Genomic DNA, 17896 nt, shown 5'->3' with positions numbered 1-17896 from the left:
TTCTTCCCGTTGCACGTCTCCTGAGTTAAGCACTAACACCAGTCCAACATAAGAATGGGGTCTGGAGTCAATGGCATTCCTTTAAGACCGCATGGAAAGGACAGCGCAACAACGGAGAAAAGTGAATTAATGTCTGACCAAAAGAACTAAGGGAATTAGGCAGGATTGTACAGATATATCAAGGGCAGAGGCCCAGCCAGAGAGCACATCAATAAAAAGGGAGAGAGATGAAAATAACAAGGAGTCCAACAGGAATAAGATTATTTAAAAAGATGAGAGGAATGACCTTGTGAAAAAAATATCCAGCACATATACATCTAAAACCAGCACCTCCTGATAACATGCATACCAGGCCAAATCAGGTTTAACTAATGAGCTGACTGAACCCCAGATAAGCTATTGCTAATGGCAGGAGGGGGCGTCTAAGCAAGAGGCACCTTGCATTGCTGCTCCTTGCATTCCCCACCTAGCTTCTTCTTTTTTTGCCCTCTAAATGCAGCTTCTCCCTAAGCATGGTTGGGTTTCCGGCAGAGGAAAGGGACGTGCAATTTCTAAAATGTCTGCTGCCAAGCGTAGCATCAATACAGGGTATAAGAAAAGGGGGGAGACGAAGAACGAGCGACAGTGATGGGATCAGGGGCACCCAGGATTAAAAGAGCACAAGACCAACTCCGTCAGAATTGCCATAAAAAGATGCTGAGTGGAGAAACAGCATTAAAATTCGATGCAACTGAACTTCAGGGAAAGTTTCCCCAATTTTTATTTCCCAAATGCCTGACAATTACATTTGCAGATGACACTAAAGGGGAATTTGCGGCAAAGAGCTGAGAGAACAAGGAAATAATTCAAAGGAAGTGAAGGAGGCTAGAAATAAGACGCGATTCAGCCGAGCAAGGCACAGCTTGCAGAGACGGGAAATGCAGACGCCGAGCAGGGACAGAAACCTGGAAAGAGACACAGGGTGAGAGCAAATTGGAGATGAGCTGACAATGATGAAAGAGCTGCTGCTATTTCAGGCTGCAGAAACATCACACCCCAGAGGAAGGGGGGATGACAGGCAGGATGCACCCACAATCAGGAAGATCAGCTTTGCCCAAAGGAACCCGGCAAAGTGGATGGAATTGGTGGGGTAGACCTGGCAGATTAAAAGAGGCAGAGGCCAAAGGAAGTGACATTCTCAGTGGTGGGTAGGCCTTTGATCTCCCATGCGCAAGATGCCCCTCCATGAATCACTTAGGCAAGCTCCTCCTTTCCTTCAGTTCCATGCTCAGGCAGCCATATTCAACACTTAGTATGTCCCTCTCCCACAAGAAGCAGCCCTTCTGTTGCGCAGGGTCCATATAGGCTCACCAAGACTCAAGCCATCCCTGGTAGCAGCTCTTGCAGGACAGCTGACAGGCTTCACAGTGAACCCCTTCCTGACCCAGCCTTAGTACCCACACTCCTGAGAATAATTCATGCCCACAAAGCCAAAGGATGCCTGCTTGGCCCTCCCCACAACCATCCACTTGAAGCCCACACAGCAAACGTGAAGCCCACAATTCCTCAAACATGGGCTGCAGCTTCAACAGCTTCGCCCATTAGAAAACTGAGTTCACTGGTCAGAAATTGGAATCCACAGAATTCTGTTTTTGCAAAGGACAGTAGGTGCTGAGTCTCCTAGGCTGTAGAGAAAATCTTGAAAACCTGGGAGGGAGACAGTCATCTAACTTGCCTGCTGCTCTCTTTGCGATTTCCCCTTTGTGCCCCCCCAGAACCTCTATGCTTACATCTCACTCTCTTAATTGTGTGAATTTCTTCCCCAAGTAGGGACTGAGCATTTTAACAGGAGTGGAGAAACACAGTTGATTCGGTTTGGGACACATAACGGAAATAGGGTGTTTGCAACTTTAAAAAATGGAGGAGAGAGAGAGAGAGAGAGAGAGAGAGAGAGAGAGAGAGAGAGAGAATGAAGTTGAGCCCAAAGGTTATAACATGATACATTAAATGGTATTCAGAAAATGGATTTAGCTAAGGGCCTTCAACCTTCTAGGACCAGGGACACATTTGGAAATCTAAGAAACTGTAGTGGGGCACCATAAAATGCCCATTTCACAAAAGAAGAACTGGTGATGCCCAGAGACATACTCTTAAAACAAGTGGAATACCTACATGCATCCCAAAGAAAACAACACACTGGGGAAGAAAACAGGGAACTGCATCCCCCATCACAAATGGCCAAAAAAGCAGGTGCTCAGAAGGGTGTCTGAGGACACCATGGTGCTCACAGCTGCCATATTGGGGATTCATTAATGTACTCAACAGCAGAGTCCTAGGTTTTGTTATTTTGATTGTAATCTGAAATGACAATAGGATCTAAATCCCAGAAAAGCAGTACACAGCCAGGCTTAGGTTACTGGCATCCACCTTAAATAACGTAATTTACACACTGCTCAGGCTTAGTAGTTGCTACATGTGCTTGCCTAATGAAAGAATCTGCAAAGTTCAAAAGCCTGGACATGTACACACCAACTTGTCAGCAAAACCACTTTTATGCCCCTAACTAAATCCTGGCCTCTGCTTACTAAAGGACTATCCAACACTTCCCCCCATCTTAATTCCAGCACAAGCACTGTTCTTGCCAGAAAATGACCCACCACACAGCTGGTCACCAGCAGCCGCCTGTGAACAAGACAAGAGAGCTGAAAACACCACAATGAAAAATGGCACTTATGGCATGCACTAGCAGGAGACAGTGAAAAACACAGCCTGGCAGCTGGGAGCGAAGGGATGTGTGTTTTATGAGGCATCCAGTGCCTGGGACTATGAGTGCGCCAGGAGAGGAGGGAGGTACGTCGCCGCAGCTCTTCTGAGGGAAACCATATAACTTCCCTCCTGCAGGGGCTCTGACAAACAGAATCTCTTTCTAATTCAATAAAGTCCCGGCGGTTACCATGGTTCATCCATTGTACCCAAAAGGGTTATAGCTGCTGCTCATATAATTTTCCCCTGTCCAAAATGCACAGGAAAAGGGCTCACCTGGTGGGTGAGGGTCAGTGATGACCTTCCCAAAATGCAGCACCAGTTAAAAGGCAGGGAGAACACAAAGCACTCCCAGAACTCAGAGCAGGAGAACCACGTACGGTAAGGAGCACAAAGTCTCTGAGACTGCTCCAGGCAAGAGGGTTCCTAGGACCAGGAGTCTGGATGTGTGGTGGTGGGAGATCTGGTACAAGGAGTTTGAAAGACAGTTCATTGTACCAGGGATGGGTAACCTGTGGTCATCCAGTTATTGCTGGACTCCAGTTCCCATCAACCACACACAGAACAGCCAATGGTTAGGAATCATGGGAGTTGTAGTCTGACAACATATTGAGGGCCCCCACCACTGTGACAGCATTAAACTAATCTAATATATTCCAGGGCCACTCATGGATACTTTCACATCCCACACAAAAGTAAGCCAAAAGCTATAGACAGAGACAACTGAATATCATGCAGGGCAGTGGGGGGGGGGAATAACTGAAATTCTTTTATCACTCTTACACAAAGCAAATTTACCCAGATGCATATATTTGTACTGGCTTCTATTATATTCTAGGCATCAGACAGGTTGTGAACTAGAAGGCTTTAAGAAACTGAGCCAATGTATCTAAGGGGCTACTTCTTCTCCTGTGCCTTGTTGCAAAATTAACTAAGATCTCTTAGTGGACAATTGCTATTTGCCCACTAAAAAGGATGTTAAAATTTACATAAGCAACTTGAATCCTTTCACCACAGCTTTTAAATGCCTTTTTCCATTGAGACATGATACATAGGATTTTGGCGGTAGACTTGCTGCTGGTGAGGAAAATACCATGTTGATTGCTTTTGGGGGTGAGTAGGGGCACCATTTTTTTAAAATAAAAAGCAACAGAAACCTCGTGGATCTGGTGTGCGTGTCTGTGTTCCAGTACCAGAGAGGAGAATCACTCAGCATTTAAGCAACTATCAAGACAGCACTTTCTGGAATCACACCATCTTCCAGATTAAAAAAGCAATGAAAGGCAAATACGACTTTAAAAAGAGTTCTCTAAAACGGCACAAATGTCTGGAAGAGTTGTGCTCCTCAGTGCCACTGATGTCACAGGCATTATCAAACCGAAGCTCATCATAATTGCAAAACTGTATTTCACGAGGTAACTCACAAGCTTCTAGAGGGAGCACAGTACTAAGGAAAGAAAGATTTACCCAGTGACAAAGCGCTGCGCGATGGGGAAATGCAATAACCCCACAGCAAAATGTGAACCTGAAGGAAGAGGCCCGGATCCCTTTGAACAACTGCCCTTGTAACGCGCAAACACGTCGCCCGTCTGGAAAAGTTCTAACGCAAGGTTGATTCTCCCTGGACAGCAATCACAGCACGACCCGGCCCCCCACCTGAAACACGGGGCAAGGTTTTCCAGTCAGCGTGGGGCTTCCAGGTAAAAATACAACCCGCCTGTCTTATTGCTTTATATGGATAAAAGTGATATTGGATATTACATGCAGAGATGAATCAACTATCTGAAGTTTAAGCCCCAGCCCCTTCCTTCGTGGAAATAAATTGCTCCCCACCTGTTGCTCGAGTGCAATAAGGTTCTGCGGGGAGGACGCAGTAATAGCCCCCGTCACATTATGGGATGGAGGAACACCGCGGGGTGGGGAGGACCAAGAGCAAAAGGTGTCGATAAAGGGCATTAGGGGAGCCCAGTCCTAAAGTGGGGAAAGGGCAGGAGGAAGGCAAATAAGTTGCTTTTAGGACCCGATATAGCAAAGTTTGGGGGGTGGGGAAGAGACAAGTTACCGGGCGCACGGTAGGGTCGTGCTGGCTCTGTTGCTTCCGCCTTCGCCGCTTCCGCCCGCCCCCAGCCTGGCCCCGCCCCTCCATGGCGAGGAATGCTGGGAAATGTAGTCCGGAGTGCATGCCCCGCAAGCGTATTCTAATTCCCTCGCGTTCTGTCTCTTTTCTATGGCGGATGCCGTTCACAGCGCCTACGAAACGACCCAGTGGCATTCGCGCAGTCGCCTTTCCGTGCTGCCATTGACTGCAGAGATGGGGTGTAACGCGGCTGGCAAGAGGCGCCTTGTGACTGTCCTTTGGAGCCTATAAAGGGTCCAGGGTAAAAGGCGGATCTAGACGGATCCTCATGAATTCATATGATTTTTTCATTCAAATGAAAAAAAACCACCATGATACTGTAGACCACATCTCAGTCTATATGTAGCATCAAAAAAATCATGCATCCACTGTTTTGTGGGGCCACAATGGTGCAAAAACATGTTTAAAAAACACGGATCCTCATGGATCCTCATGATTTCTGCATTGGGACACCCCAAACTCCCCGTCAAATCACATATCATGTCCAGGGGCACAGCCTCCACCACAAAAATCTGGGATCCATGGCTTCCTCACGACAATATGGCGCAAAAACTTGGTTTTGAAGCACGGATCCTCACGGATCCGCACCCTTTTTGCATTGGGCCACCCCAAACTCACCGTCAAATCACACATAATGTCCAGGGGCACAGGCTGCACCACAAAAAACACGGATCCACGGCATCCTGGCAACACCGTGGATCAAAAACGTGGTTCTGAAGCGTGGATCCTCACGGATCCTCACCCTTTTTGCACTGGGCCACACCAAATTCACCGGCAAATCACACATCATAGCAAGGGGCACAGCCTGCACCACAAAAAACACGGGTCCACCGCTTCCTGGCGACACCACGGCCCAAAAACGGGGTTCTGCACCACAAAAAACATAGATCCGAGGCATGGATCCACATGAATTCATATGATTTTTATATTGAAACAAAACAAAACCACCATGATACTCTAGACCAAATATTAATCTATAGGCAGCACCAAAAAAATCACGTTTCCACTATTCCGTGAGGCCGCAATGGCGCAAAAACATGGTTCTGAAGCGCGGATCCTCACGGATCCTCACCCTTTTTGCACTGCGCCACATCAAACTCACCGGCAAATCACACATCTTAGCCAGGGGCACAGCCTGCACCACAAACATCATGGATCCACCGCTTCCTGGCGACACCACGGCCCAAAAACGGGGTTCTGAAGCACGGATCCTCACGGATCCGCACCCTTTTTGCACTGCGCCACATCAAACTCAGCGGCAAATCACACATCATAGCCAGGGGCACAGCGTGCACCACAAACATCATGGATCCACCGCTTCCTGGCGACACCACGGCCCAAAAACGGGGTTCTGAAGCACGGATCCTCATGGATCCTCACCCTTTTTGCACTGCGCCACATCAAACTCACCGGCAAATCACACATCAAAGCCAGGGGCACAGGCTGCACCACAAAAAACACGGGTCCACCGCTTTCTGGCGACACCACGGCCCAAAAACAGGGTTCTGAAGCGCGGATCCTGACGAATCCTCACCCTTTTTGCACTGCGCCACATCAAACTCACCGGCAAATCACACATCATAGCCAGGGGCACAGCCTGCACCACAAAAAACACGGGTCCACCGCTTCCTGGCGACACCACGGCCCAAAAACGGGGTTCTGAAGCGCGGATCCTCACGAATCCTCACCCTTTTTGCACTGTGCGACATCAAACTCACCGGCAAATCACACATCAAAGCCAGGGACACAGCCTGCACCACAAAAAACACGGGTCCACCGCTTTCTGGCGACACCACGGCCCAAAAACGGGGTTCTGAAGCGCGGATCCTCACGAATCCTCACCCTTTTTGCACTGCGCCACATCAAACTCACCGGCAAATCACACATCAAAGCCAGGGGCACAGCCTGCACCACAAAAGACACAGGTCCACCGCTTCCTGGCGACACCACGGCCCAAAAACAGGGTTCTGAAGCGCGGATCCTCACGAATCCTCACCCTTTTTGCACTGCGCCACATCAAACTCACCGGCAAATCACACATCAAAGCCAGGGGCACAGCCTGCACCACAAAAGACACGGGTCCACCGCTTCCTGGCGACACCACGGCCCAAAAACGGGGTTCTGAAGCGTGGATCCTCATGAATCCGCACCCTTTTTGCACTGCGCCACATCAAACTCACCGGCAAATCACACATCATAGCCAGGAGCACAGCCTGCACCACAAAAAACACGGATCCACCGCTTCCTGGCGACACCACGGCCCAAAAAACGGGTTCTGAAGCGCGGGTCCTCATGGATCCGCACCCTTTTTGTATTGGGCCACCCCTAACTCATTGTCACATCACATATCATATCCAGGGGCACAGCCTGCACCACAGAAAACACGGATCCACAACATCCTGGCGACACCGTGGACCAAAAATGTTGTTTTCAAGCGCGAATCCTCATGGTTTTTGCATTCTGGGACCCCAAATTCACCCTTAATTCAAATATCTTGTACATAACCACAGATCTGACCACAAAAAGCATGGATCTACTGCTTCGTGGTCCTGGCCAGATGCTGCCCCGGATATAATGGCCAATATTTAGGTCTGTGTGCTGGGATGCAGGAAATGGAGTCGGCTGAATCTCAATCCATTAAAGATGGGGGTCCAATGGCTTGGCCAGAATGATTTTGGTTCGGTTTGCCAGCTCCCAGCTCTTGATGATGCACAATAGTCACCTTTACCCGCCATCAGGAGTCTGGGTGTGATCCTGGATGCTTTTGTCTCTATGGAGGCACTGGTCACAAATGTAGCCAAACTGGCATTTTAAAATCTTTACAGGTTAGGCAATTGGTACTGTACCTGTCTCTTTCCAACCTAGCCATGGTGATCCATGAAGCAGTCACCTGCAGTCTAGACTACTTTAACTTGCTCTACGCCTGAGCTGGGGTGGGCGGAGTATAAATGTGATAGATAGATAGATAGATAGATAGATAGACAGATGATAGACAGACAGACAGATAGATAGATAGATACGCAGGGCTACTCTTGAGACTACTCTAGAAACTCCAAATGGTCTAAAATGCAGGTGCATGAGTTCTTACTCGGACTTTGTGGAGAGCCCACATTCAGTTGGTGGTTCATCAGCTGGATTGGCTCCAGGTGGAGTATCAAATCAGGTTCAAGGTTTTGGTGCTAACCTTTAAAGCCTAAACAGTCTGTCACCTTTCTTATCTGTGGGAATTATCTTCCAATACATCCCCCAAAGAGGGTGATGCTTATCTAACAGCAACCTACTGGTGGTCCCTGGCCCAAAACATATCCAGCTGTCCCAACCAGAGCCAGAGCCTTTTTGGTGGAACGCTTTGTCTAATGAGACCAGGGCTCAGCGCAATGTATCTCAGTTATCTCACTTGCTGGGTTATCACCTTACAGTGGTGAGTGGGCTTGCACATTCCTATGGCCCTTGTGAGCGAAGCAGGGCCTCCCAAGGCGGTAAGGTCAAAGGGAAGGAGCTAGACAAAGAATGATCCAAGAAGTCCTCAACGGCAGAATAGGCGGATGTAAACAAGTGGTATGTTACAATGGCTGTGAAGGCAGATGAAGGCTGCAGCAGATAAGATCTACCAGTTTGTCATGACTACTCATGCCATTGGAACAGATCCCTACTGCAAAGACACTGCGTTGGTCATTGTGCACTGATCTACACACCTAAAACAAATTCACGCACAGGCATCTTCCAAAAACCCAACCCAAACCCCCAAAGTCCCATGGTGATTGGCAAATGGTAACGGGGGCAGGATCATGAAATCTGGAAGCCCCTAGTCATGAACTGGCACATGGGTGGTAGATACAGATTCAGTTGTTCTGACTCAAGGAACAAGGCAGTTGAGCAGCTCTGCAGCTGTATCCATGACTGAGCAGCCCTTTTAGGATCCACTCTGCTCACCCCGAAAAGGGGGAGGGGCTAGGAAAGGTGGCCTAAACATAGTCTGCTTCCCCTTTTCCCTGTCTGGATTACTGCACCCAGTGAGGTCACCACCCAGTGGTCGTAAAAGACAATCCAACTTTGGAACATGGAACATACGGACTTTGTCAGATAATACAGATAACGAGCGTCCTGAATACAGAACTGCCATCATTGCAAGAGAGCTGCAGCGTTTTAACATCAATATTGCAGCGCTTCAAGAGATTCGAAGAGCAGGCGAGAAACAGCTGAAGGAAGAAAAAGGAGGCTACACATTCTTCTGGAAAGGTCTATCTGAACAAGAACATTGAATACATGGGATAGGCTTCGTTATCAAAAACGACCTTGTGAAGCTCCTGTCAGAAGTCCCTACCGGTATTAATGAGCGACTCTCAACCCTTCAAATAAAGCTCACCAAAAACCAACAGGCTACTATTATAAGCGCTCATGCACCAACACTGGATGCTGATGAAGACATGAAATAAATTTTTTACTCTCAGCTGGATACCATCCTATCAGAGACACCTAAGGAAGATAAAATTATCCTCCTGGGTGATTTTAATGCAAGAGTTGGGCGAGATTTCGATCTGTGGCCTGGGACTATTGGGAAAGAAGGAGTTGGCAACAGCAACCAGAACGAAATTTTACTTTTGATGATATGTGCAGCGCACAACCTTGTTATTACCAACACACTGTTTCGACAGAAAAATAAATTTAAAACTTAATGGAGGCATGAAAGTCTTCTTCACCGTCGCTATCGCCACTTGGTAGGCTTGACGTTGAGCTCTAACCAGTGTCCGGTCCAATTCAGAATGAGTTTTCTGCCACCGGCGCTCTAGCTGTCTCAGCGACCGTTTCCTCACCCTCAGCTCTGGAGAACACCATGGGGCTGTCTGGGCTCCATGCAATCGGAGAGGGCGCCTCAGAACCAGACAGTCGATAGCCCTGGTTAACTCCGCATTCCAGCGAGCCACCAGGAAATCAGATGAAAAGCCCTCAACATGGGATAAAGCATCCCCTACCACTCTCTGGAAACCATTTGGACCCATTAAGTGACAGGGGCGGACCATCCAAATCGGTCCCACCTCCCTGCAGAGGGGAAGGGTTGCGGAGAAGTCCAGTTGCACCAGGAAGTGATCCAACCATGGCACTTCTTTTGTTTTGCTTTTACTTAATGTCAGATCACCAGCATCCATAGAGGTGAGCACCAGATCTAAGGCATGTCCGTGACTATGAGTTGGGCCAAACTTATTCAGGGACAGCTCCATGGAGGCCATGCTTTCCACGAAGTCCCGAGCAGCCCCTTGTAAGGTCGTGTCGGCATGGATGTTAAAATCCCCTAGGACCACCAAACTAGGTGTCTCCAGGAGAACATCCGCCACGACCTGACCTGAAGCAGCTCGGGCAGGGAATCCTTGGTGCAGCGGGGAGGTCGGTACACCAAAAGGAATCCTGTACTGCCCCTATTGCCCAACTTCCAGAACATGCACTCAGAGAACTGGGTATTTCAGGTAGGACACCTGATGCAAGCTAGTGACTTCCTAAAAATCACTGCAACACCCCCTCCCCACCCACATGACCTGGGTTGCTGTGCATAACAGAAACCTGGTGGACAACCAGATGCTAAGACAGGCCCATCTGCTTCATCCAACCAAATCTCTGTTACACATGCCAGGTGAAGTCCTCCATCCACAATCAAGTCAGGGATGGCAGTGGTCTTATGAATCATTGTCCTAGCATTGCACAGCAGCACCTTCAGGTCGTGTGGGTTTCCCTTGTTGAGCACAAATATAACATTGAATCACAATGGTACAAAATAACTCAGCAAGCTGACATTCATAGAATCATAGAATCAGAGTTGGAAGCAGAGGCATAGCATCCAGGGGCGGCATTGCCGTGGAGGCACCCCCTGGGGGCGGGACATCATGACGCCATGATGTCATGACATCATGATGCATGCGTCAGGACCCGCCGAGCGAACGCTGGCTCCTGGGGCTTCCCTGTCTATGCTGCTTTAAAAATCCGGGCATGCGCAGTCCATCTCAGCCGGCGCTGCTGCTCCAGGGGCGACCCGCTAAGCGAGTGCTGGCTCCTGGAGCTCCCCCGTCCGTGCTGTAGCAGCACGGGTGGGGGAGCCCCACAAGCCGCCGATCTCGCAGGGCAGCCCCATAGCGGCAGTGACGGGTGGACCCCGGATGGGCCGCAGGGCAGAGTGGCTTCACTCTGCGGCTTTCTCTGGGCCACCGGCGGGGCGGGGCTGGCCCAAGTGTCACCCCTGCCCTCCCCTGGAATCTGGGGCAGACCGCCCCCCGCCGCCCGTCTCTATGCCCCTGGTTGGAAGAGACGACAAGGGCCATCCAGTCCAACCCCCTGCCAAGCAGGATACACCATCAAAGCATTCCTGACAGATGGCTGTCAAGCCTCTGCTTAAAGACCTCCAAAGAAGGAGACTCCACCACACTCCTTGGCAGCGAATTCCACTGTCGAACAGCTCTTACTGTCAGGAAGTTCTTCCTAATGTTTAGGTGGAATCTTCTTTCTTGCACTTTGAATCCATTGCCCCGTGTCTGCTTCTCTGGAGCAGCAGAAAACAGCCTTTCTCCCTCCTCTATGTGACATCCTTTTATATATTTGAACATGGCTATCACATCACCCCTTAACCTTCTCTTCTCTAGGCCAGCTCCCTAAGCCGTTCCTCATAAGGCATCGTTTCCAAGCCTTTGACCATTTTGGTTGCCCTCCTCTGAACACGTTCCAGCTTGTCAGTATCCTTCTTGAACTGTGGTGCCCAGAACTGGACACAGTACTCCAGGTGAGGTCTGACCAGAGCAGAATACAATGGTACTATTACTTCCCTTGATCTAGATGCTATACTCCTATTGATGCAGCCCAGAATTGCATTGGCTTTTTTGGCTTCTGCATCACACAGTTGACTCATGTCAAGTTTATGGTCTACCAAGACTCCTAGATTCTTTTCACATGTACTGCTCTCAAGCCAGGTGTCACCCATCCTGTATTTGTACCTATCATCCCCCCCCCCAAGTGTAGTACTTTACATTTTTCCCTGTTGAAATTCATCTTGTTTGCTTTGGCCCAGTTCTCTAATCTGTTAAGGTCATTTTGAAGTGTGATCCTATCCTCTGGGGTATTAGCCACCCCTCCCAATTTGGTGTCATCTGCAAACTTGATCAGGATGCCCTCAAGCCCATCATCCAAGTCATTGATAAAGATGTTGAATAGACTGGGCCCAAGACAGAACCCTGTGGCACCCCACTAGTCACTTCTCTCCAGGATGAAGAGGAGCCATTCATGAGCACCCTTTGGGTTCGGTCAGCCAGCCAGTTACAAATCCACTGAATGGTAGCATTGTCTAGCCCACATTTTACCAGCTTCTTTACAAGAATATCATGGGGCACCTTGTCAAAGACCTTGCTGAAATCAAGATAGGCTACATCCTCAGTGTTCCCTTCATCTACCAGGCTTGTAATTCTGTCAAAAAATGAGATCAGGTGAGTCTGACATGACTTATTTTTCAGAAACCCATGCTGACTTTTAGTGTTCACAGCGTTCCTTTCTAGGTGCTCACAGACCATTTGCTTAATGATCTGCTCTAGAATCTTTCCTGGTATTGATGTCAGGCTGACTGGGCAGTCATTTTTTGGGTCCTCTCTTTCCCCCTTTCTGAAAATCGGGACAACATTTGCCCTCCTCCAGTCTGCTGGGACTTCGCCTGTTCTCCAGGAATTCTCAAAGATTACTGCCAGTGGTTCTGAAATCACCTCTGCCAGTTCTATTAATACTCTTGGATGTAGTTCATCTGGCCCTGGAGACTTGAATACATCTAAACTAGCCAAGTATTCCTGTACTACCTCCTTACTTATTCTGGGCTGTGTTTCCCCTGCTGAATCATCTGCTCCGTATTTTTCAGGTTGGGCATTGTTTTCTTTTTTTGCAAGCAAGCCGCGGAGCGGGGCCGCTCCACCCCGCGGCCTGCCTGGGACCCGCCCACCAGCGCCACTATGGCGCGGCACGCATGCGCTGTGCGTCGCACTCAGCAATGGGCCAGCGCCAAGAAAATCCTGAAGAAGAAGAAAAAGGAAAGGAAAGCAGCACAAGCGGCTGCTTCCCTTTCTTTTTTCATTTTTTAGGAAGGGAGAAGAAAAGCGTGTGGCGGCCAAAGAGCAGACGGTGCTCCATAGCGCATGCGCCGTGACGTCGCCACAAACAACAACAAAATAGATACAAAAAAATACACAAACAAACTAAAACTACAATACAAAACATCTATCAAAAAATAAAAACAAAAAACAAACTTTCGTATTAAAAAAGCTCCACTTTCCTCACATCTTTACATGGACTTCCTCCTGTTTCCCCTTATTTGCGTCCCTTAAAAAATATTTCACGTAACTTCCCAATTTAAATTTATCACATATTCTATACATACTAGTAAATGCAAAACAATTTCCAGATCTATTTCTATACTCTATACTCTCCTAAAATTCGTATTGTTAATTCACATTATATATTTGACAGCCTATCCTTTTCCTTCAAACAAAAATCTAATTTTGAATCTTACAATACTTTTTTAGATACATTTTAAATTTTCCCCATTCCTTCTCCACCACGTCGTTTCTCTGGTTACGGATTCTCCCGGTCATTTCTACAGGCTCCATGTACTCCAACATCTTCATCTGCCATTGTTCAATAGTAGGCAATTCCTCCAACTTCCAGTTCTTGGCTATTAATACTCTCGCTGCTGTTGTGGCATAAATTTCTATCGCATTTCAAAATGTCTTTACCTAAAATGCCTAATAAAAAGGCCTCTGGTTTTTTCTTAAAGGTATATTTAAGAATTTTTTTTCAGTTCATTATATACCTTTCCCCAAAACTCTTTCACCTTAGGGCACAACCACCACATATGAAAAAAAGTTCCTTCTGATTGCTTACATCTCCAACACTTGTTACTTAAACCACGGTAAATTTTTGCCAATTTAACAGGTGTCAGATACCACCTGTAAATCATCTTCATAAAGTTCTCTCTTAATAAACTGCACTGTGAATTTGATATTTTGACTCCACAACCTCTCCCAATCTTCCATCATGATGTTGTGCCCCAGGTCTTTTGCCCATTCAACCATTGCCGATTTTACCAACTCATCTTGTGTATGCCACCCCAATAACAGATTATACATTCTGGAAAGATTTTTCCTTTTCGGCTCTATTAATTCCGTCTCCAACTTGGATTTTTCTATCTGAAAACCAACTTTCTTATCTGCTTTAAATGTTTCATTGATCTGATGATATTGTAACCAATTTGTGACTTGTTCTTTCAGTTCTTCATAAGTTTTTAATATAAAATTCTGACCTTCTTGTATCAAAATGTCTTTATATTTCGGCCATTGTCGGTCCAAATTTGCTCTTTTATGTGCTTTAGCTTCTAAGGGTGATAACCATCTGGGTGTTTTGCTTTCTAAGAAAACCTTATATTTCATCCAAATTTTAAACAGAGAATTTCTAATTATATGTTTCTTAAATCCACTATTTACTTTGCATTTATCATACCATAAATATGCATGCCAACCAAAAACATTGTCGTGACCTTCCAAATCTAATACATCAGCATTATCTAATGTAAACCATTCTTTCAACCAACAAAAAGCAGCTGCTTCATAATAAGTTCTTAAGTCTGGCAGGGAAAATCCCCCTCTGTTCTTTGCATCTATTAAAATCTTATATTTAACCCTGGGTTTCTTTCCCTGCCAGATAAATTTCGTTAAATCTTTTTGCCATCTTTTAAAACATTCCATCTTATCAATAATTGGCAACGACTGAAACAAAAATAGCATTTTTGGCAGAATATTCATTTTTATCACAGAAATCCTTCCTAATAATGACAATTTCAATCTAGTCCATATTTCTAAATCTCTCTTTATCTCTTTCCAGACTTTCTCATAATTGTCTTTATAAAGGTTTATGTTATTAGCAGTCATATTAACACCCAGATATTTTACTTTCTTCACAAAGCTAAGCCCTGTTTGTGATTCCAATCTCATAATCTCTTGTTTACTCATATTTTTGGTTAAAACTTTAGTCTTGGTTTTGTTTAACTTGAAGCCTGCGACCTGCCCGAACTGTTGAATTGTTTCCAGTGCACACACTGCACTATTTTCAGGATCCTGTAGGGTTAGGACCAGATCATCGGCAAACGCTCTCACTTTGTATTCTCTTTCTCCCACTCTTATTCCTTTAATATTCTCATTCTGCCTGATCATATTTAAAAGGACTTCCAGGACCGTAAAGAAAAGTAATGGGGATAGGGGGCACCCTTGTCTTGTTCCCTTCTCAATCCTTATTTCCTCTGAAACCACACTGTTAACAATGATTTTTGCTTTCTGCTCTTGATATATTGCATTTATTCCGTTCATAAAAATTACCTCCCATCTCCATTTTATAAAAGTTTTGTTTCATAAAGTTCCAAGATATGTTGTCAAAGGCCTTTTCCGCATCTACAAACATCAAAATAGCTCTTGTATTGCTTCTCTTTTCTAACCTTTCCAGCACATCCACTATATTCTTTATATTTCCATTGAGGTGCCTTTCTGGCAAAAAGCCTGCTTGATCATTGTGGATGTACTCCTTCAACACTCCTCTCAGTCCCTTGGCCAAAATACTTGCAAATATTTTGTAGTCTACATTCAATAAGGAGATTGGTCGGTAATTTTTAACTTGTGTTTTTTCTGTGTCCGGCTTTGGTATCAGAGTAATATAAGCTTCCTTCCAAGACTCAGGTGCCTTCTTCCCCTGTATTATTTCATTGCAAACCTCCATCATTGGTTGTATCATCCAATCTTTTAAAACTTTATAGTATTTTGCTGTAAGTCCATCCGGTCCTGGAGCCTTATCCAACTGCATATCCTTTATTGCTTCTTCTATCTCTTGCTTTGTGATGGGGAGATTGAGCATAGTTTTCTTTTCCTCTGGTATCTTACGCATTCCATTTTTCTCCAAAAACTGTTGGATCAAATCACTATCCTGTTTTTCTTTCTTATATAATTGCTTATAGAATTTTTGAAAACATTTCCTAATATCCTTAGGATCCTCGATGCTTTTTCCTTCATAATTTAGACTTGTAATAGTGTTCTGTTTCTGACGCTTCTTCAATTGCCAAGCCAATAACTTTCCGCATTTATTCGCCAACTCAAAGGTTCTCTGTCTCAGCCATTTAATTTTCCACTCTATTTCCAAATTTATCAAATTTGAAAATTGAACTTTTAGCGCTTTGATTTCTTTTTGTATCTGCTGGTCTTTTGGTTTACTCCTCAATTTTTCTTCTTTCTCTTTAATTTTTGCCAAGATTCTTTCTTTCTTTTCATTTTGTTCTTTCCTTCTGATCGCATTTTGCTGAATCAGAAAACCTCTCATTACGGCTTTGCTCACGTCCCAAATCACCCTCTTTTCCAAATTCATATTTAAATTGATTTCAAAATAGTCTTTTAGGGTTCTTTGGGCCTTCTCAATAATTTTATCATTTCTTAGAAGCGAATCATTCATCCTCCATCTGAATGAACCTTGCAAAGTCAATTTTAATTCCAATTGAACCGAATTTTGGGTCTATCTGTACCTTAGTGATTCTTGGTGCCAAATCCTTTGTAATCCATATATAATCGAGTCTGCTCCAAGCCAACACCGCCTCTGAAAAGAAAGTTGCCTCTCTTTCCAGAGGATTGTGCAGTCTCCATGAGTCGATTAAGTCCAAGTTATCTGTCATCTCAAAAAATGATTTTGGTAGTCTTCCTTCATTCGAAAACTTGGTTCTTTGTGACCAATCCATTAATGTGGAGACCACACCATTCAAATCTCCCATGCAGATAATTTTGTAATCCAAATAGTCCAATAGAGTATCATGGATTCTTTTAAAAAAGTCCACTTTAGCATCATTCGGTGCGTAGATTCCCAGAATTAAGAATTTTTCTCCTTGCATGTTTATTTCTATTGCCACGTATCTTCCCTCATTGTCCTTGAAAAGTAATTTTGGATTGTACTTTTCCTTTGCGTATATCACCACTCTTTTTTTAACTTTGTCTGATGAAATAAAGTCCTGTCCCAGCTTTTTGTTCTGTAATACTCTTCTGTGGATTCTCACAACATGAGTCTCTTGCAAACAGATTACATCCAAATTTTGTTTAATCAATATATGATTTACCTGGTTCCTCTTGGCCTTTGAGTTAAGACCTCTTACATTCCACGTCAAAAACCTTAGCGCCATTTTTACTCTTTGTCAGGTATCGGTGCTGTTGCTCCCAATAGCTCTTTGTCGTCGTCCTGTTCAGGTCTAGCTGGTGGTCTTGATGACGGTAGTCCCAACCTTCCCAGAAGTGCTTCTTGTTCTTTTCCTGCGTCAAATTCCTCTGAATATGTATCCAGAAACTTTTGTTTCTCCTCCACTGATCTTATTCTTATCTTTCAATCTTTATACTTGAAGGAAAGGCCTTATGGAAACTCCCACCGGAAAAAGATTCCTTTTTTCTTCAAAACTGTGGTCACGTCAGTATATCTCTTCCTCAGGTCAAGGAGGAGTTGAGGGATGTCTTTAAAAAGTATAAATTGCTGGTTGCCAATCACCAAATTCGTTGCGTAATGGAGTTCCAATATTTTATCTCTATCTTCCTTGGTTCTAAATTCGATCATACAGTCATTTACAGTTTTCCTTTTCTTACTTTTCCCACCAAATCTGAATGCTCTCACCACCGTTTTATTCAGCTCCTCCTCATCCAGATCCCAAAATTCTGCCAGCTCTTCAATTTAAAAAGTTTTAAAGTCCTCTTTTTCCAGTTCTGGTAGCGATCTGATCCTCAAATTAGTCTGTCTCTCCTTCAACTCCAGCATAGCCATCCGAATCTGCAATTCCTCCTGCTGTTGATCCACTGCCTTTAATTTGACATTTTTGATAGTATTGACTTGTACTTGCACTTCTGTAAGTTGTTCCTTAGTTTGCTTTATTTCTGTTTTCATAGAACCCACCTCCTTACCCAATCTGTCAAGTGTCTGTGTATTCTGACGCACCTC

The 17896-nt window shown here is 45.4% G+C and overlaps 1 protein-coding gene across 3 annotated transcripts in view; it reads right to left on the bottom strand.

Moving 5' to 3' along the window:
* The window catches only part of R3HCC1L (R3H domain and coiled-coil containing 1 like), a 56599-nt gene that overhangs the window by 28684 nt on the left and 10019 nt on the right, over positions 1-17896 (bottom strand). For 2 of the 3 annotated variants that reach the window (XM_033149899.1, XM_033149901.1), the window contains exon 1: positions 4805-4906. The exons of the other annotated variant lie outside the window; for it this stretch is intronic. The gene's annotated coding sequence lies outside the window, so the exon portion shown is untranslated. Of the gene's footprint in view, positions 1-4804; positions 4907-17896 lie in introns of those variants that run through there. 3 annotated transcript variants of the gene reach the window in all.

The sequence above is a fragment of the Lacerta agilis genome, chromosome 5, assembly GCF_009819535.1.
Source record: "Lacerta agilis isolate rLacAgi1 chromosome 5, rLacAgi1.pri, whole genome shotgun sequence".
Taxonomy (NCBI): domain Eukaryota; kingdom Metazoa; phylum Chordata; class Lepidosauria; order Squamata; family Lacertidae; genus Lacerta; species Lacerta agilis.
Note: the sequence above shows the minus strand (reverse complement) of the source record. Positions and strands in the feature narration are given on the sequence as shown.